At 41.8% G+C, this 21,466-nt stretch overlaps 1 long non-coding RNA gene across 23 annotated transcripts in view; it reads left to right on the top strand.

Moving 5' to 3' along the window:
* The window catches only part of LOC101750670, a 102,486-nt gene that overhangs the window by 42,442 nt on the left and 38,578 nt on the right, over positions 1-21,466 (top strand). For 19 of the 23 annotated variants that reach the window (XR_005862289.2, XR_005862285.2, XR_005862293.2 and 16 more), the window contains 4 exons: positions 8,220-8,465; positions 8,750-8,915; positions 15,097-15,214; positions 16,731-16,902. This is a non-coding gene — a long non-coding RNA (uncharacterized LOC101750670). The remainder of the gene's footprint in view (positions 1-8,219; positions 8,466-8,749; positions 8,916-15,096; positions 15,215-16,730; positions 16,903-21,466) is intronic. The other 4 variants (XR_005862270.2, XR_005862271.2, XR_005862291.2 and 1 more) reach the window with 4 other exon arrangements.

The raw sequence follows: 21,466 nt of genomic DNA, 5'->3' as shown, positions 1-21,466 counted from the left end.
AATAAGTACGGTAAACAGTGAAGTAGCTGAACCTTATCAATAATCCTCTCTAGCACTGGCATATTTCTTCATCCTTTTCTGCCAAAGTGGAAAGCAGGGCTGGTGAATGCAGTCAGTGCTAAGGCTATAACCTCTACTATGGGACATTTTAGAGGAAAGCAATGGAGCTGGCTGCAGCTCTGACAAATTAACTTCCACCCTCTGGAAAGAATCACTAACCTCCCCTCTGTGTCTTTGGGATGGGAAGAAGTACCCAGAACAAAGGGATTAGAAACAGGTGGAACCACTGTTATGTTAGGAATTGGAAATCCAGTTTTTAAAGGGATTTAGAAAGAGGAATCAAACTTTTTTTCAAGTTCATTGCACATGCCAGGTTCCAGTGTTATGTACAGCTGATGCACATAAGCCTTTCCCAAATACTATGGACATTAACAACAGCTCTCCAATAACTGTAAGATGATACAAGTTTAGCAAGAATGTCAAGCATTTGTGGGAGCAGATAGTTTGAAAACATAACAGCTTTGCCTGGCCAGGTGGCTAAGTTTGCTTGATTGTGTTGACAGGAGGATAAAGCAATTCATACAATGCACTGCATAGTTTCTTCCAGTTACCGGATGAGACTGGTTGGTGCTGGCTGAACAGACTAGGCTGTTACTGCTGCTTTCCTCTTGCCACCTTTTATCTTAATGCATTCCATTTTTTCCTTTCATTACAAATTTCCAGGAATGGCTCTGTTAAAGAGCACCTTTCTACCTCTTGCTGTGCTCTGAAGTACTGTGATCTTGCAACAACTAAGGATCTACTGCATTATGGCGCAAGCTGTAGCATCCATCACTAAAACTGTAACAGAGGAGCGGCAAGAACGTAGCAGCAGGAACAGGACACGTTGGTGAGACATAGAAGAGCTGTCAGGCAGGACACGGATGCTCAAGGGAGCTCAAAGGGAAAGAGAAGTGGGGGTGTTTGTCACAGGAACCATTTCAGTGAAGTTGCTTACAATGGAAATAGAACCTCTGCGCTTTGGAAGAGTCAGGGAGAAAAAGATGTCAGGGCACAGGAAAGCAGGCAAGGAAGATGTGGGCGCTTTATTGTCTGCACTCACTTATGGCCCAGCTATTGTGCATGCAGAAGTCTGCACAGTTTGTTTCCTTACTGAAGGTGTCTAGGAAAGCAGTAGAGCTGCTGTGCCACTATCTGAAATGCTCTCTGATGTGATCACATTATGCTCTTTAATTGCTTTTGGGGGGCAAAACCTTTCTTGCCTTCATGCCTGCTAACCTGGTTCTCATTCATCCTCTGTCTGCATGTAAGAGAAAAAGCATGTGGGGCACCACTGCTGAGCTTGTGGACAGGCAGAGAGATGGAGTGGGGAGATGAGCTGGAGCAATGATGACCAGTGTGCCAAAATGTGGAGCAGAATACCTATGGAAGCTGAAGGTGGAAGTATTCACCCACCACAAATGAACTGCAGAAGACAGAGGTGAACAGCAGAAAAATAAATGAGTCCAAGGAGCAGTGGCTGCCAAAGTGAGTCCTGAGGCCCAAATAGGTCAGGTTTCTCTGGACTGTGTCTTCTACACTGTGATGCCTGACTGCAGTGGACAATAAGGTGCAGTGGACAATATTACAACTTCTTTTTGACTTCTGGTAATCTCAGTATTTTCTCTGTATCAACAGGATTTGTGTACCGTGTCTAGCAGTGTGCTTGATAGCCAGTACTGTCCTTCATCTGCTCTAGATTCTTACTAATGAAGGTGATGATCCTTTGATAGTGTGTGAGCCCTCCCTGGCACGCTGGTGATCAACGCCACTGAACTGGGCCTTCTGCACTAGTGAGTTGATTGGGCTGGATTCCTGTCTCTGAGTTTTTTGTTGGCTGATATTTTGTTTTTGTTTTGTTTTGTTTGTTTGTTTGATTGGTTTTGAAATCGGTCTAGTTAAAGAACTGCAGAAAGTGCCTGCAGATCAGTCCTTATAGAGTCTGGGTGTTCAGAGTACAGCAGGCAGCTCCTGAACCCCAGTGATGTTGGACTGCGAGGAAGGAATCAAGCTTGTTCTCCTGTCCTGGGGGGAAGACAGAGACCATAATGTGTGTGTGAGGGGAGGGGGTTGTGAGGGGGAAGGGGACAAGACAACAGTTTAAGCAGTGTCTGCTGACTTTGAATTGTTGGAAACATCTTGTTCATGTGGCACATGCATATGATGTGGTCTGTGCTTGCAAACGCAGTGACTACCTGTGCATATCAACTCGGTGTAATCTTTTGTGGAGTTAATAGCAGTAAATGATCAACTTAGATTTTCCAGCTTGTCTGGAGGTTAAATTTCTTTAAATCCCTTTGGTGGAGGGAAGGCAAGTGCACAGCTTGGGCTGCGTGCTGTGACCTGTAACAGGATCTCACTGGAATATGCTAGCAGTGGTGGCCTTCAGGAAGGAAGGCAGATATTTATTGATATGAGGGGAGTGCAAGGTGGAGTAAAAGGAAGTTTAAAAATTAACAGAAATAAGACCTTTCAGCTGTGACTGTCGGTAAAAAAATGAAAAGCAGATATGCCATAAACCAGATAAAAAGCACGTGGAGAGTAATGAGACTGGAGCATCCTGAAGTCTGAACAAATAAGCCTGCATATATTTGCATATATTGCAGTACATTTGTGCTAATAAGAAACGTGAGGTGGGTGTAGCACAACAGTTGTGGACTGTTGTGGGTGCATGGAGAGAACTCTCACGTGGGAATGGGGCATCTTTGGGAGCAGTGTGGCTGGGCAGGTGAGGCAGCAGTTGGATGCAGAGAAAAAGTCACGTCCTGGCAGGATTGTAGGACAGGATTCCAATGGGGTTATGCTGCAGCTTAGGTGGGAGTGTAGTTGCGACTGACACAAATAGTCCAGCCCCCAGCAAAACAACATGAGACATAAAATGAGTGTAGGTTGGCATGCACTGACTGTAAGAATAGTTTGCTGGGACATCTGTCCCAGAGCGTAGCATCTAGGTCTTGAGAGAGTGTATAGCTGTGTTAGGGCCTTGTTCTTACCTCTTCTGCTCCATTCTCCATCGTTTTCAAGGATCTAGATTTGGTCTATCTAGTTTTAAGAAAAAGAACAAAACAGAAGACTGAAAGAGTGATTTGTCATAGAGAAGAACAAGGCATGCTGCAGGCATTGCTTTGATAAAGCTGACCTTTCAGTTTTCCAGTTCAGTTTATTACTTCCAGAAGTCTAGAGACACCTGAAGAGCCTGATCAGCGTGGACTGTGAATATAGGTTATTGGTGCCCTGCATGTGGGTCCCTCAGTTCTGGGGCACAACTTGGCTTTTGAATGGCCTGTATGTCAGTGTGATGAGAGGTCAGAGTACCCTGCACTTTGAAGTGCTGTCTTCCAAACCCTTTGTTCTTGGCAGTGCTGGATCGTTTCTGTTAACTGAAGAACTAGGACTGCATCTTGCTACTTCTTACGCGGGGGGACAGGAGTGAAAAAAACTCCCAGGATACCAGGAAATATAGCACAGACTTCCTGCAACAGGATAGCCAGATAATAGCTGTGGTCCAACCAGCTGTCTCAGTCTTGATCTAGTCTTGATGGGAAATCATAAAATCTTCCTAATTAAGGGCTGATAGGAGCCAATGGAGTGGAGACAGGGCTGTCAAGGATAGATCACCATTAGGAATGTTTGGTTATAATCAGAAGCAGAGACAAAAGCAGGACAGGTGGATAGGGCCACAAAGATGATCAGGGGGCTGGAGCACCTCCCCTATGAATACAGGCTGAGGGAGCTGGGCTTGTCCAGCCTGGAGAAAAGAAGGCTGCAGGGTGACCTCACTGCAGCCTTGCAGTACCTGAAGGGAGCCTATAAACAGGAGGGGAGTCAACTCTTTGAAAGGGTAGATAACAGCAGCACAAGGGGGAATGGTTTTAAGTTGAGAGAGGGAAGATTTAGGTTGGATGTCAGGGGGAAGTTCTTTACTATGAGAGTGGTGAGGTGCTGGGACAGGCTGCCCAGAGAGGCTGTGGATGCCCCATCCCTGGAGGTGTTCAAAGCCAGGTTGGATGGGACCATGGGCAGCCTGGTCTAGTATTAAATAGGGAGGTTGGTGGCCCTGCCTGTGGTAGGGGGACTGGAGATTCATGATCCCTGAGGTCCCTTCCAACCCAGGCCATTCTGTGACTCTGTGACTCTGTGACAAAAGACAGCAAGGCTTGAGGGCCCTTGCAGATATTATTGATAGTTTGGTCTGAATAAACTTTGGGATAAGGACTAGCAATACACTGTTGTGGCTGAACTGATGAAAAAGCTTGGCTGTGTCAGACTACCAGTCAATGTAGCTGCTGATTTTCAGCCTGACTGGCCTGACACAGCTTCTGAATTGCATCTGCTACGCAGGTAAGCTCTTAGACCACGTATCTCAAAACTCTCATGCTGTCCTGCATGCAGCTATACTCCTGCAGCAACTTTCGGGGCCTCTGATCAGGAAGTTTACTCCAAAGAGAAGTCAGACGAACACAGTGTCTCTGTGCAGCTGCTCACCTCTGCAGCTGAGGACATCAGTGTGTGTCTTCAGGTTCTCTTGTCTTTCTTTCTTGGTGTGAGGCCCAGCTTTTATCTTGAATGTTCAGCAAGTGGATTCTGATAAATGGAGAATAAGATCAATACTTAAGAATCTGGTGATGTGGGCAGGGTAGCTGTGCCAGCCCTAGCCCTGCAGATCCCAGCACGCACATCTGTTGACACCGACTCTCCTGGATCCCTGCCCAAGACAGTGTCACCCTGCACTGCCAGCTTCCTCCTGCTCCTTGGCCCCATGCAGGATGTCCATGTGAGTGTCACCTGGTTGCTGACCGTGTTTGACATGTGGGAGCAGCAGATGGAAAAGCCCATGTGATCTGCATCTCACAGCCAGGGATGTGCATGCTCCTTGTTAACCAAGCGCTCCTGTCCTATATAGCAATCTCTGATGCAACTGATCACCCTTTCCCCAGTGCTGTCAGTGCCTTGCATTCCCTCTTCTGCACCTAGCAGATGCTATGGCTCCTCCAGCAGCAGTGCTGTGTGTCCCCTGCTGTCTTCTCTTTGCATACAGAAAAATCATCCATTTGCCTAGCCTGCAGTGCAGCTTGGCTCTGCAAGGATGGACAGAGCTTGCAAAGCTGAGCTAGCAAGACAGGGTGAGATGGCAATGGAATTAGGGATGGAAGGTGTAAATGACTTCCTTGAAGAATACTGGGCATTCATAGTAATGTGGAAGCACATGAAAAAAAACCAAAAGCTCTGGTCAACAGATGTAGCCTCAGCTTTCTTGCTTTCTTTTAAAATTTTCATCTGGTAAGGGTGATATGTTCCTCAAAAATGGGAAGATTAACCAGAAATGATCTCCAAAAACTACTGCTTCTTCTACATACAGGGAATTGCTGTTGAGCAGAGTACTAGGTCATGCTTTCCTTGGCCATAGAAGTTTGGGATTTTTCTCTGTGGCTGGCAGATGCTCTTTGCTTGCACTCTGATCTTAAAGTAAAGCTGTCTTCTTTCCTTCTTGCACAAAACTCTTATTAATAGAAGCTTGGAAGCAGAGTGGATCTGATACGCTATGAAAAGCTGTGCAAAAACCTGTTTTTCTGGATAGGGAAACTGAGGTGCAGACAGGCTCAGTGCTAAAGGTTACTGTGAATTTATGACTTTGGGTCTTCTGCTTTGCCTTTCAGCTCATACTGCTGTTTTGCAATGTCAATAACACCGGTGTGATGTTTTTGACTGTTTGGAGCAAGGTATTTGCATTTCAACCAGAAATATTTACCAAAGTAGAGTTGTTTGGACTGCTCATACCTCCTGCACAGGTTGATGTAATATCAGTATGATGACTGCTTTATAGGGAGTTTGTGTCCCAATACACAGACTTCTACAGGATGCTTTTTATTCATTTGCTGGCTACAGCTTTTTTTTCAGGATCACTTAAATAAAGAGGTTTTCTGCAGCTAAGAACTGCAGAGGGAATCAGTGTTCTCAATGGAAAAGAGAAACTATCCAAACTAATTGTATCAGAAGTTAGGAGCAGTAAGATTGAGGTATCTATGTAAAAGAATTTGTCACATAAATCAAAACTATTTAATATGCATACACAGGTTGTATCCCTAGATAGAACATGTATTTCGGTCAACCTAAATGCTGGCAAAAATACTCATCTTGATGAAGTATCTTGTGCAGCACGCATACTTAATTTCAAATAGTTTTAATCTATATTTGTATTTCTGGAAAGGAACTTTCATATAGTGCCTGTACTACTGCTTCCAATCAAGTCCTGTAACTGTAATAACAATTTTGGTCATACATATCAGGCAAATGTAACCTGAGAGTTGTTAATTTTGAATATGAGTGTCCTATACCTGATTTCTCTGGGGCTTTGGCCCGTGCTTAAACACTTTAAAATACCACTGGTACATCACAGTTAGTATGGTGTTATCTATACTTTTTGGAATGTATGTTTGTTTCTTTGTCTGGCATTCTGTATCATGCATATACCCTAGTCTAGGATGTGTCTAGGAAAAGACAGTATCTGAAAAAAGAAATGGTTTTTTTTTGCCTAATACAATAAGAATAGCATCTGGTAGGTTTTAAAGAAGATGTCTTCTAGTTCACATAAGTTAGAGACAAGAAGGAACACTTCATTATTTCCGACAAAAGTCTGTCCTATAATAGATTTTCTAGTACTTCAGGACAGAATTTGTGTGGTTGGTGATACTACATATTTAGCAGAAGCTCCTTGTGGATTAATTTCTTCTCAAAATTTGGTTTTCTTGTTATGTTAAATCATAGAAATATTGAATGGTTTGGGTTGCAAGGGATCTTTAAGATCAAATACTTCCAACCCCCCTGCTGTAGGCAGGGACACTTACCTCTAGACTAGGTTGCTCAGAGTCCCATCCAGCCTGGCTTTGAATGCTTCCAGGGAGGGGTTTGATTGTCATATGCAATATGTGGGATCTCAGAACTGTCTCACAGGGACTAGATGAGTTTTCAGTTCTCCAAGTATACAATAGCAGTGTAATGTCTGGGCTCTGGCACCACTACAACATCATTCTGAACAGATGTTTGGAGTATATTTAGGCCAGCTTGGGTGTCAATTCATGCTGTAATTTAAATTCTACAAAAGGGTTATTTTGCAGGGTGTGGAAGCCAGATGTCTAAATTCCACTGACTTTCAGAAAAAGTTGTGAACATAACTTCCCTTTGTATTTTTTGACAAAAGCAAGTGTGGAGTTCATGTAGTTTTGCTTTCTTCCCCCCTTGCTCATACAATCTCTGGTGTTAATCAGAACTATTGTTCTCATCTGGGCTGGTCCCGCAGAGTGGCGAGTTGTTAATCAAACAGTGCATGCCATCTGCTTGAAGCCACGTACAGTATGCTAGGGTAATCAAGGATAAGTGCTCTGTAGTCTGCTCTGGTTTCCTGTTATCCTCTCTATTTTGTGAAATGACAGCTTCCCAAGCTTGTTTAAATAAACAGAATTGAAAAAGGAAAATACTTGTTTTGATGGCTGGGTGTCGGGGGTGTATATACCATGGCTTGTTTTCCTTTCCCTGGGCATGATGAAACAGTACCTCATAGGCACCTTATTTTGCTTGGCTGTGCTCTTTAGTTTCCCATTTTCTCTTACATGGATGCAAAACAATATAAAAGAATATAAGCCAGATAGTATTCGGGAGGTTCTCATTTAAAACGAGACTATTCTGGCAGTTACAACTACTATAGCTATTTTGACACAAAGTTCTACAGGAAGTAATTCTCTGACCGAGTTTTCCTTGAGGTGCACAACTCTTTTGAGATTTCCTTTTCTTTCCAGCACTTGTTTTATTCCCATTGCTTGTCCTGAACCAGTCTTCAGTTCAACTCAGATCAGCACACGTGAGGAACAGGCGAACAGCTGCAGGAGGGACAGGGCGTTCCTCAGGTGGCTTAATGTGGATCTGATGTGTTGTAGGGCTGTGGGGTCAAGGCTGCTGTACCTGTATTGGTGTGGCTGTGTCAGGCTTTCTTATCCATTTGGTATTTCAACTGTTCTTCTGTGTATTCCATTAGCATCACTGCCAGCTGCTCCCAGCTCCCATTCTTGTTGTTGCACTGCTGTTTCCACTGTGCTGTCTGGCCCGCTGGGGCAATTGTAGGCCTAACAGGACTGGGAATGGATCCGTCTGCAAAGAACCACTTATTTTGCTGGGTTGTTTTACAGGTGGATCAGCTCTCTGATCAGAGTCATTGCGTGGCTGTTTAAGCAGCTTGGCTGGCAGAGCAGAGAGAGAAGTAAGATGGAGAAGTTGTTCAAACCAGCTGGAACAGCACTGCTGCCAGAGCCGAAACCCATCTGTTATTGCTCAGCCATGAAGCGCTTGGACCAAAGACATCCCTTACTGTCCTTTTGCCTAGATAACTCAGTCTTCTGTAATGCTGAACAAGGAAAAGATCGTCATTTATGTTTGTAAGAATACCATCATTTCACCTACTCCTCCAGAGAACCTTGAGGACTTTTTACAGTCCCCTTCAATGAATAGTCAAGTCATGCCCAAGAAATTCAAGCCAGATTCCTGAGTTTGCTGTTAACAACAGAATCCAGACACAAGAGTGAAGCAGGGTTATAGGCAGAAGAACTGTTAGATGACATAGATGATTCCATGTGGATGCAGGATCTGGATTTTCTGGCAAGTGATAACATGCTGAATGTTCATACCCTCTGTTATTCTTTTTCTCTTGTTGTTTTCACAGTAGGCAGACCTGAATTCACTTCAGTAATAGTTTTTTGGCACTGGAGAATATTTCAAGTTGCAGTTTTGCTTTCCTTCTGACCCATAGTCATCACCTGAATTGAAGAAGGTGGTAGATGGAGACTACATTCCAACATCAGAAATCTGTCTAATCATTCAGCTCTGTGGTAAGGTGTTTAAAGATGTGATCATTATTCAAAACTTAAGAAACTGAGTTATGCTAAGAGGAGATAATAAAAAATGCATTTCAGTAGTTTACAATAAATAGAATATTATGAAATGATAATATAATAATATATTGTACTTGACATAAAAACCTTGGATTTTTTTGTACATATACATTTTTAGACAAATTTGTGTTTGATTGACTAAGAAAAAACATCTCCACAGGTAATACTGCTTGCCCTCTGCTTACTGCTTGACTATTAAATGAGATTTTCATACATTATTTTTTAAAGAGCTGGTCTTATATGGCTTCATAAGGACATGTTCTTAACACTGGATACCTCTGCAGTTGCATCCACTACATCTGTTTATACTGTTATTGCATGCACAGGTGTTTTGTTCTCAGGGTAGAGGCTGACTTTTGCACTATGAGGGTTCTGTGTTCTGAAATTCTCCATATAATGCATTGGCTTCTCAGAAACAAGCTGGTGAGCTAAAAAGGGAGATAACTGGTTTGTGCATAAGCTAGCAGATGTAATTTCACTCTCGTTAACCCTGAAGGGGCCCCTTATGTTTATAATAGATTGTTTTTTAAAGAAATAAGTGGTCTTTTTCCTTTTTAAGCGATTCCAACTATTGCAGGTCTATCTAGGAGCCTGTGTCAGAAGGCAGTTTTAAGCATAATGGTGCTTGCCTAGGATTATCCACACTTGTTGAGGATGAACTTGCTACTGTTATAGGGCTCTTCCTTTTGTGGCAGTGGATCGTTTCATGTTCAATTTGTGATTTCCTATACTCCCAGCTTTTATTTTTCAGAATTTTTGCTCAGTTTTTCCTCACTCTGTGCAATGAATTATCCCTGAGCGTAGCACTTTGAACTTACAATTACTGAATTAGGAATTACGTATCTGGCGGTTTTTCAAGGCCATTTTGTGTTTTGTTTGTTTCTACTTTGAGGCTTGCAACACTTTGCAACGTTTTCCTTTGAAAGGTATCTCCATTACCTTGTCAGCCAAGACAGCAATGAAAATACAGGATAAACCAATACATCTCTGTCTATCACAAGGCTATCTAGCGTACTCTTATAGCTCCATAAGGAAGCTTTGAAAATGACTATTTGAGTACATTTTTCAACTTGTTTTGAACTCCTCACATAAAATCTGTAACTAGATTTTCTCACATTTGATCATGGGAATGTTGTGTGAGACAGTATCCAAAGTCTTGTCAAAGTGACAGCTGTATCATCATTTCCTACAGGTGCAAGGTAGTTTTCCTTCTAGCCATCCTAAGAAATGGACTCTACGCTTGTTGTTCAGTCCAGTGGCTATTCACTGAAAACAGAAGTATTGACATAAGCAGGTTTTGCTAGAATGAACAAAATGTAAGTGTTCATTCAAAGGCATGTCTTTATTTGCTTAAAGTTTTAGGAACAGGCCAATTTGTTCAGTAAATAAAATTCGCTTGTGACCTTCTGTACAACCTCTCCATGTCCTCAAAGCTGGTGATGCTGCAAAATACAGTTCTCTCCTGCAATTAAATACTTTGAGGTTTCTGAGAAGATAACACTGGTTGTTTCCTACCAAACTGGAAGGAAGTTGCATCTTTAATGAATGTGTCTGGATTACAGGATGTAACCAGACAAGTCTAAGTAATGACAAAGTCCTTGTTTCAGAGGCATCTTGGAAGAGTTCTGGATAGAAATTTTGTTTTCAGCAGCTACCAGAATTGCATTTCTTCTGTTGTTTTGTTTTTGAATTTTTGTTTGTAGAAGCAGCTGGTTGGTGTTTCTAACTATCAGGTAGCTATGTGAAGAATTTCATGTATGTGCAGCTTTAAATCAAATGTATATCCCTGTTGTGTGAACCCAATGTATTCTGCAGTACACATTAAGCCATAAAATATCAATACTAATATTTTATTTGGTAATGTGAGATGTGTCTGTGGCTTCTCTCCACATGTGAGTAGGTTGATCTTTTATTTTTTTAGCTTAGTGGAAACAGTAAATGACATGGTGGAAAACCATCCACTGGAAACATGCAAAGTCTGTTCATGGTGACAGTCTGTCAATTGCTACCTCAGCACAGATAGACTGACTTGGCCACTTTATTTCCTTCTATCTTTTTTTTAAATACCATTTCAGACCGTTATGGTAAGAAATTCACAGTTGGTTCTTCTTAACTTCACATATTCATGGGTTCAAAGGCAGGTAAAACATTTTCATTTGCAGTATTTTTAAGGCATTAGACTCTTGTATCTCTCTCTCTCTTCCAGTAAAAGTCCCTTTCCTGGAAGCCTTGACTTGGTACTGCAGCAGTGCAGCATTGTAGAGTTGCTGTAACAGAGCCCAGGAAGATCTGTTTCACTGGGCAGTTCTGATTTCTACACAGCTTGTTTGGCAGTAAAATGAGAGGTTGTTTAAGGCTTTTGCTCTGTTGGTGAAGCACGCTGGTATATCTGTTGCAACATTTCCTTAGACTAAGGTTATTTTTCAGAACTATGGTCAACTTGAATGCAATAAAAATGATCAAAAGTCTCAAAAGCACAGTCTGTGATGAAAGACTGAGAGTACTGGGTTTGTTCAGCTTGAAGAGGCTGAAGGGAGGTATGATAACAGTCTTCAAATACATAAAGGTCATTGCAAATAGGAAGGGGTGAAGCCTTTGCTTGTATCATACTTCTTGGCTTTTGAACCCAGCCCAGCAAGATTACCAGATCTAAGGTTTGTGTAATAACAGTACAAGTCATGAAGCTGTGAAGTCGTTGGTACTGTTGTCAGTCCCTAAGCCTGCAGAGCAGTTGTTTTTTTGCTGTCTGAAACTGAAATCTCATCTGCAAGCCATTGCTTCTAAGTGAGTGGCTGCAGGAACCGGTAGGTACTACCTGGTAGGTCTCGGAAGGCAGGTTCTGCTCTTACCCTCTATTTATCTTTTCCTCTCACCACTCTCCTCTCTCACTCTGTTTTGGGAAACAGCTAGCATTAGTTGCAGCTGAGATTTTTAATTTCATGGTCAGTTGTCCAGTAGAATTTGGGCTGTTTTGTCACAAAAACAGGTTAACTTTCAGTGAAAACTGGGGGCAGAAAGCAGTGTAGGAAAATACTGTGTCGGTGCCCGTAAGGAATAGGTGTGGGTGCAGTTGACAGTTACCAGCTTGTACTAGAACTCAGTTGATGTGTTTCTGCCTGGAGAGATTGCAAAACTGCCCATGTTTTAAACAGCTGATTGGTAGTAATCTTTTCCTTATTGCTAAAATAAAGAGTGACACAACAGATGGGGACTGATAACCTCTGCTCTTGTGCACAAATGGGGAAAATCTCCCTGTTGAAAGGTGCACACTCATATTTATTTTTCCCCAGGTTCCAGGAGGCAGAGGTGCTGCCTCTCCTAAAGCCTTTTGGCCCTCATTCACCATGCCCTGGCAGTTCCTATTCTGGTGAGAAGTTCTGAGAGAGCAGGCTAACTGTAGAGTCCCATAGGACTCACACGCTGGTTCCCTGTTTGCTGTTGTATCTCCTCACTAACCCTGAGGGCTCCCAGAGCTCAGCAGCAACAATGTGTTTAGAGCTAACAGAATAGATTTTTTTTTTTTTTAACTCAAATATTTTGAATAAGATGTTTTGAGCCCTGAGAGAGCTTGAGCAAATTTTGTTCTTGCTCCCAGTGTCCTTTTCCCAAGTGTCCCCGCTCTGAATCTGGCACTCACCATCAGCTTGCTCACGTATTTCCCTCAGTTGGGCTGCAGATTGATCGGTCATTTAGTAGGTGTCTGGAAGTATGCTCTGGTTTCAGATCAGCAGGGTTTAGGAGAAGAGAAACATACCATTATTAGACATAATCACAGCAACAAGCAGCCGGCTGGTTTTTAAATCCCCAGATCATTTCCTTGCAGTGGAAGAGTAAGTTGCCATTATGTTGTAAATATGATTGGCTATTTTTGATGTCAGACATCTGCTGTAGAGTCAGGTATGGTTTCACAGTGAGCTTAAGACCACCTTGCTGTTGAAAATAGTGGTCATGCTATTAAGATACATGGATAGGCCTTACTTTGGATCATCCAGTTGTTACAAATGAGCCCCTGGCTGCACAAGTACTATGGCTGATGTGAAGGCAGAGCAGGGAGGGAGGGCAGGGCTGTGTGGGGCACACAGAACATAGCACGGCATGGTGGCTGGCTGTGAAACCTCAGGCTCTCAGCCTGGCTTAGGTCAGGCAGCAGGCTCTGTACCAGTGCTGAGTGCTTTGTCCACTTCTCTGCCCTGCAGTGGCAGTGCTGTTTGCCCCATTTGCCCAATACATTGAGAACTGTTTCTTTCATAAGATCATGAGAACTTGTCCCTCTCATAATTTCAAATTCCCATTACCTAGGCTATATCAGTGAATGGCTTTTCTGTCTCTCTTCTCTTTGCTTTTGGACTGACTTCTCTGTCAGCCGTGAAGAATTATGTTTTTCAGCATTGCATCCACTTTGCCCTTGCTAATTCTTGGTGCTTTGACATGCCAGGTTGATAGAAGAGCTCTCCTGAATGGTCTTCTCTGGTCTTCTCTATCAGCATATTAGGAACTCTCTGGCTTTGTGCAAATTCTATCTCCTTATGGAAGTTGTTATAGCTGGCTTGACTGGGTTAGCTGATCATCTTTGCTGACAGGAGCCAAATTAATTACAAGTGACCTTGAGAGATTAGGTTCCAAAGGTGTCTACTGTCAGAGTGGAAGATCACATTAAGAAATCATCAAATTAAGTGGAGTAAACATGAGAGGAGGTTTATTTATTTGTGAGTTGCTACTTTGATCCATTGTGGTTTTTTTTCTGCGTACAGTTACAGCAAAACAGTGGCAGTATGGCTATTGCTACAAAGGACAGCTTTAGGGCTCACAGGACTTTAATTCAATGGCCATGTAAACTGGCTAAGCCAGACTCCAATGAAGCCACCCCTGTAGTTCCCTGTCCTTAGGCACTGGTAAGTGCCCTTGTGTTTGTACATGCAATAAGGGGTGGATACATCCCTCAAGAACTAACTTGAGCAAAACAAAGGCAAAATCTATTTTTCAGCTGGGCAAATTCCCCATTCCCGTCCATTGTAATGCTACGAAAAACATCTTTCTGTGCCAAAAGGAAATGGAGACATGGGATGGGAAAAAGCAGGTGAACCCATGATGTCAGGGACAACTTCTTTGGGAGACAGAGCCAGCTAATAATAATAATAAAATGTTCGTTGAGCATGAAGTAGGGCATTTGATGGCAGGGCTGTTTGATCACTTTCTAGGCACCAGAAAGCCCCATCTTCCTGACAGTTTGAAGTCTCCCAGTCTGCTGTTTGGAGCTGGGGCATGACCCATCTGGAAGAAAAAGTAGGGTTTAGGTGGGGGTTGGGGTGCAGTCAGTCCCAAACCTGTTCACTCTGGGACCTCACAAACGTGCATTCTCGTGAAGCAGAGAACAGGATCAAACTGCTGGTGGGGGAATATTTTAAGCTGGAATTGTCATGACGGATCAGCAAACTAAGGGAGAAAAACATTTGCTCACGTGGGAAGGTTATTATTGATGGAAACACAATCCATGCTTGGTCTCTCTCTTTTTTTTCTTCTTCTTTTTTTTTTTTTTTAACAATCAGCTTAAAACTTTACCCTGAAATAATGTATTTTTTTCAGCGTGAAAGGTAAAGTGTTCATTCATATATGCAGAGAGTCTGGTTCATAACTCACATTTTTAGTCACTGAGCTTCTCTTTACTTTTTTTTTTTTAATTTTCTTTTATAGCTGCTTTGTTTCTTCCGACTCTCTTTACTAATGCATAGATGAGCCCTCTGTTTTTTTCCTCTTTGTTTCACTCACTGAAACACACGACCTGTTCTGTTCTGGAGTATTTTTAAGTCTTTCATCCATGGACTAGGATGATTGCATTCTGTTAATCTTATGAGGGTAAATAAAGAAATACATAAATAAATAAAAAGAATGAGAAATGGGCTGTGACTTGGAAGTGAGGTTTATACTCTAATACTTTTTCTGTCCTTTCACGTGTAAAATTCTCTTTGCTAGAGATGGACTTATCCTATAATTAAGAGAGCAGACTGAAATGGAGATCAGAGAAAAGAACAGTTCCCTAATTAATATTCTCAGTACTTCTCCGGAGTAGATATTCTATGTGTTTTCTTTTTCAGGTGAATGAACTATTTTTATTTTTCAGGAGGTGTGAAGCTTTGTAATGACTTGCCATATGACCTCTCGCCTCGCAGTGCTAGGAAAGGAAGTAAAGCTGAGAATTCCTGGTCCCCAGCCCTTGATTTAAACTTCTCCATCTTAAGGTATGTTTCTGGGCTCTGCACTGGAGTTACCTTGTTTACCTATCAGTGCAGTTGGTTAAAATGACAGACCTTTAGTGGTGGAAACATGGGGGACGTTTACATACCAGCGGGATACTTGTGCACGGATCAGTGTGCTTACATTTGCTACTCACAAAGTAATTTTTCTTTTGACATCCCATGTGAGGGATTGATTTACACAAACAACATGATTCTGGTCAGCTGAGCAGTTTCTTGTAATGGTGCAGAAACCGAAATTGTCACAGTTTAATGTGGATCCATCCTGTAACACGCTCTTACCTATCATGAGACCTATTGTGCAAAATAGATATCTGGTGTAACTGTATACCAGCCTGAGCTGCACACAGCTGGTGTCACACTGAAGTCATCCATTATTTTCAGAAGGTTTTTCTTGTCTGGTATCCCTAGCTTCTCAAAAATAGGTTTATATTAATAACTTTATGGTAGGCATTTTATGTTGAAATCTGTTCCTACTATATTGGGATTTTAGTCCATCCAATAAACGTCCACTGTGGTAAACAATAGAACACAGCGCTCACTAAATTTAGAGGGGAGATTCTTAGTCTTAAGTTATTTGCCAAACCCTCATTCATTTCGGCAGTGTCAGCTGGCTTTTAAGTAGTAAATGAATTGCTGAGTATGTCTAAAGGAGAGCCTGTCAAACGATTGGTATTTGAATTTGATAGCTTCATCAAGAAAGAGATTCCAGCACAAATGAAGGAAGTCTTTCTTCTTTGTCAGACTCCAAAATTGAAACTGAAGCAGCTACAAATTACATCTTTCCTCTGGTGGGAGCCATTCATGTGGATAAGTGTTTGTTACGCTACGGCGCTCTCTCTGCTATTGATGGTTTTCCACACTCACTTACTCAGACTTCAGTGTTGCTGATTTTAATTCCTTATGGAAGTACAATGGCATAAGGAATCATCTGTGCTGGTGTGGTGAGAAATCTAATGAATGGATTAAGACAAAGTTTTATTTTTATAGGAACCAGAGAAGCTATGAAATTAGCAATTGATTGCCTCACTTTTCAATTAGCCTGAACACTTCGACAGAAGTATCACTGCTCTGCTTCTCTGCCTTGCTAATGAGGGAAGACTTAGCTACTGGGAGAGATTCAAGCATTGTGTCCTTTCTTCATTATGTGCTAATTCTGTATTTAACCTGGGTTTTACCGTTCTACATGAGATGTATTGTTGCACCTAAAGCAACTGACAGAGCCGCATATGAAAGCACTTTTACAAGCTACCTTGGGGTGGTTTTGTATCAGCTGTTAGTGCCAGGTGGATCTGGTGAGTGTACTCACACAAAGGGATAATCAGCCTTTTAACACCTTCTCAGAGAAGTCTTCTGACACTCATTCCTATGTGCTACTTACCTGTGCTGATTCCCTCTTTGCATAATTAGCCAAAAACGGGAGACATAAAAGCTTTGCTTAGCATCTGTTATCCCAACCTGCCCATAATCTCTTTATTTTCATTCTTTCCTACATTTTAAGCATACCTCAGAAACCGAGAACTCTGTGTACCTGTTGCTTGATTGCAGGAACACGTCAGGTACCCAGTGTTGGTCTGAGCTGCAGAGAGCAAAAAGAGAGGAAAGATGCAGACAACCGTCTGTATCCCTATTTGAGAAAACAGTTTGAAATGTAAAGAATATTCTTCATCAAGGTAAGCTCACCTTGTTCATTTCTCCTCTCTTCTTCATTCATTCTGACCCTATTGTTCAAAGGGTTTATTTCAGATATAAGGTGGCAGAAAAGGCAAGTGGTTGTTAATTGTTGGGTTGGTTTTCCACGTGACCACAGCTGGGTCTATAGGTTGGTAGAGTGACTCTCCCAGGGTTTTAAGTACTCCCTTCTATTTATTTCTGGGATCCGTTTTTCATTTGTTCACTTCAAATAGCTGGTAAATGGAGAAAAAAAGAGGAAATTAGCACTTCTCAGCAAGTGAATTACTTGTGGTTTATTTTTTTTTGAAAATGAAAGCATTTATATACAGACTTAAAACACTGTGTTCACTTCTTGATCAAATCTAAATGGCTGTGTGATTGCATGCTGCCCCTTCCTGTTAGAACGTCTTGCTTATTTAGAAAATATGTAGTTTATCTCATACCAGACAAAAGCTGATATTAGTTTCTTTGTGTAGAGGAATAAGAGAGTTTTTCACCTGCTAGGACTTCTAGGCAATAATTCTTGTGTCAGATAAACGTCTTGTCTGCTTCTGTGGTTTGCAGTCCTTACCAGCCACTCAATTAATTGAGCTCCTTAAGAGACAGAGACATATTTCCATGATACCAACGGAAGGTGTTACCTCATACACTTCTTTCTTCTACTGTAATCTGTGAGAGAGCTCACAGCATAGCACATCTGTTGTAATGGTCACCGCTATGTGAAAAAGCTAGTTTTTTCATTTCTCTCTCTTCCTCTTTCTACTCTTCCTCCTACCATGAGCTGCGCAGTTCTCGCTTGGCACTTGTCTTAATCTTGGCCATTTCAGTTCACTGAGCTCACAAAAAACTGTTGCAGCTCAAGAATGTGGATATTCTGAGTATTTAGTGAGTCAGATCAGCTTGGTTGTGCTGCCAAGCCATGCAAGGTATGGAGCAGCAAGACACGGAAAGGAATGGTGGAGGAGGCAGCCCACCCATTTTAGCAGCACACTGTTAGATCAAGCCAGCTGCAATGTGAAACCGTACCTGCAAGAGACACCATGCTGAAAGTCTGCTGAAGTCTGGAAAAGGCACAGCAAAACTGCCACTGGTCTCTTCAGTCTTCTAGTAAGTAACTGGCCTACTCATCTCCTTTTGCTCAACAGCTGTTAAGTTAAAATTATCTCCCATTTTCTTTCCTGGGAATAAGTCCCTCTAAGAAAAATTCTCAGCAGACAGAAGATTGATAATAGCACGTACACACAGGAGCCAATGGACCTCGAGAAGAATAAAGATGGGACTAACATGTCTTCTAATCCCTAGGAGTGGATTCTTCTCTCTGTTGTATTTCATCTACCTTGACTAAATTAGGGCAGCTACTGTTTTTAGCATCAAAGATTTTAAGTGCACATGGAAAAGTACTGTTTATTTTTGTAAGAAGTGCATAAGGATTGTATCTACATACAAAGCAACAACCCCAGTTCACCCCTACTGAAGCTCAAGTGTGCCACTTCATCCTCCTTTCCTGGCACTCTGAGAGTGTTGGAGAAATTGTATTCCTTGTTATCAGCTATGTTGCCTGCTGTGGCTACAAACAGCCTCAGGCTGGGCATAAAAGTATGCTGACGTTTGGAGTGGGACCTTACTGTAGCAGGGTAGGTTAACACACATGGGTAAGCAAGCTTAGATTAATTACCTCTGGCAAAATATTATACAAGAGAGTTTTTGCTTTGCGCTTCACGTACTGTGCAGCATGTGTGTTGTTTCCCTGCCTGACAAGTGATGCTAGGAGGATGAGTCCATCAGTATTTGTGTGGTACTCAGTACAGTTGCTGCATCTTGAACTGACTCACTCCTGAAGTGCATCACTGCAGGGATGCAGATGGGCGCAATCATCTTTCCATACGGTGGTAACTCCTCCAAACAGCAACTGGATAAAGTGGTATGTTATTTGAAGGTGTTTGCACTGTCTCTGCCACACTGCTGATATCCTTGCCATTCCTGTGAATAAACAGACTTCAGAATATTTCTGTATCAAAACAGAACGTGCTCATTTAACAGTTAAACTGCGTTTTATTGTCTTGTACAGCACAAATCATCTATCAGCCCGATGCCTTTGGTAAATACTGTTTTAGGTTCATTTTAACTACCGGCATTTCTCTTCTGGTAAATTCTCAGCAGACAGGGATTAGGATGTGGTACTTAGCTGAAGCTGTCCTGCTGACAGATTGCAGTGACCTTTCTGTGACTTCTGTTCTGATCTCACTGGCGCTGCTGGAATTTGACACACTAGAACATGAGATACTGGCTCCATTATGCTACTAATTGGTATCCAGAGCATTGTGTTCCTGACTTCTTCACCATCTGATGTAGGTGGCAGATAGTTCTAATTTATCTTTGCCATGTGATTTAGGAGGCTCAAGTCTCTACTGCCAACCAGTAGATGCCTTTATCCTTGCATGTTGCTGTCTTTATCATATACAGGTATACAGGTTGACACAGGCTTGTGTTGCAAGCATGATTGGTCACCTTATCTTCTTATTTCTGGGTGCTCATCTGGAATGGAAGGAAATTTTTTGATCACTGAAGCTGGCTAAATGACTCTAAATAACTTTCATATGCAGCATTAGAGGTAAATCTTGAAATATTTTATTTTTCAAACATGCAGTTATAACTTTTATTTCTGCAAGGATATGTCATCTTTGGAATGCACAGAATGGCTTTAATTTTTGTCTAGTGGTAGTCTGAAAAGTAACAGTAAGAAAATTCATGTTCTTAACCAAAGTGTTTCAGAGTTTGCTCTGTAGTTTGTCTCTATAGTGATTTATTTTGGTCCAGTAATCACAAAGCTAGACAAGCAGATGAACAACATGAACCAGAGTACAGCTGCATGTGGGATGATGTCTGTAGCACTTTTCCATTGACAAAAACAAAAGACAATACTTTTCCAAAGTCCAGTTTTGTCAGTTCTACATGTTGGAATTTCATGGTGTTAATTTAATCGTTAGGAAAGCTTATTACCCTGAAGAATCTGACTTGCAAATGCCGTGATATCAAGAAGGAACAAATCTGAGCCAAAGGGAGCACAAGGAGTAGCAGTAAGCAGCAAACTTCCTGAGACAGTTAACAGAAAAATAACGTGTGGATTTATTACTGCAGCTTTGCCAGCTGAATCATAGAATCATAGAACCACTCAGGTTGGAAAAGACCTTAAAGATCATCGAGTATATGGTCATTTATTTCTGGCACTGGTTAGACATTGATGGCTACATCCACATGGGGACTTCAGCGTTATCAGAGTGGTGCTTACCTGGTAGAGTCCTGGCTGCCAGAGTGGAATTTACAGCCTGTTGCTTGGCCCCAGGCTCTGGCGTAATACATGAAAAGGCACACAAAGGTGTCTGAGATTAAGATGCAAAGAGGTCTACAGCTACCTAAAGCATCAAACATGAAGTGGTGAATTGCACAATGTGAACCCAAGTTCTTTCTCCTTCAAAGGAATGTGCCTAGACCAGATGAGAATCTGTATCCTCTTTGTAGATGCCTCAGTTCCCTTTAAAAATGTCAATAGCTACTGGTGTCTAGAAGTCAAAACACAAGGTGTGGGTATTTGGAGACAACTCCCTACAGGAGAGGCTTTTTCTCATCCTTGATTCAAGCACTGCTCCTGCATTTCACGCTGATCTTCCCACAGCACTCCGTCACTCCATCTGAAGAGTCCTGTGTGGACACATAAATTTCAAAATCTTAGAAACAGGGTCAGGGCAACTGATAGGAAAACTTGCAGGGCAAACCACAGAGCAATTGTAAACATAGATAGGAATGCAACTGACGTTGCAACTGCGCCATATTTTTCCTTTCTCTGAACAAGGAAGGATTGGCAAGCTACAGAGGAAAACTTTTCTGATAAATTAACAAGGTGAATTTATGACTCATAAACTGATCTAATGAGACTGTTACAGAATGGAGCTCAAGCAGGAATGTTCAAAAGGAGTTTAATGCACGGGACATGTTCAGAACGCAAGCTCTTTCTTTTATACTTTCATCTCCATGATTATTTTTCAGTGGCCTACAAACACTGACAGATTTCAACAAGCAGATACTCTTTACTGGGAATCACTGGAGATCAGTTTCCCAGTTTTATCGATTGCATTTTTGAGTACAGGTGGACACAAAGTCAGATATATTTCTTCAATAAAGGTGTGAAAGAGAAGGGCTGTTAAAAATCGTCTCGTAACCTTAGTCAGAGGACATAAATTGGAGACAGAAGATCCCATAGCAAATGTTATCATCTACTGAGTATAGCTGTTACAGGTCAGTGCATTTTTGTAATGATGATACAGCTGACTTTAAGCTTCAGGCAACTGTGATGAATACTGATAGACCAATGTCTGGTAGTTTTGGGATGTAAGAAAGGACTTTATATGCAGTTCACTTATTTGTTTTTCCTAGATATTCATATTTCATATTAGGGTTGAAGAATATGTTGGTGGTTAAGCTGATTTCCTTGAAGGAACACCTAGTTGCTTAACAAAGTTTTGTTACTGCAACCTAAGCTTACTTAGGTTTTTATGGTTCCCTTTT

The sequence above is a fragment of the Gallus gallus genome, chromosome 1 (genome assembly GCF_016699485.2).
Source record: "Gallus gallus isolate bGalGal1 chromosome 1, bGalGal1.mat.broiler.GRCg7b, whole genome shotgun sequence".
NCBI lineage: Eukaryota > Metazoa > Chordata > Aves > Galliformes > Phasianidae > Gallus > Gallus gallus.
Note: the sequence above shows the minus strand (reverse complement) of the source record. Positions and strands in the feature narration are given on the sequence as shown.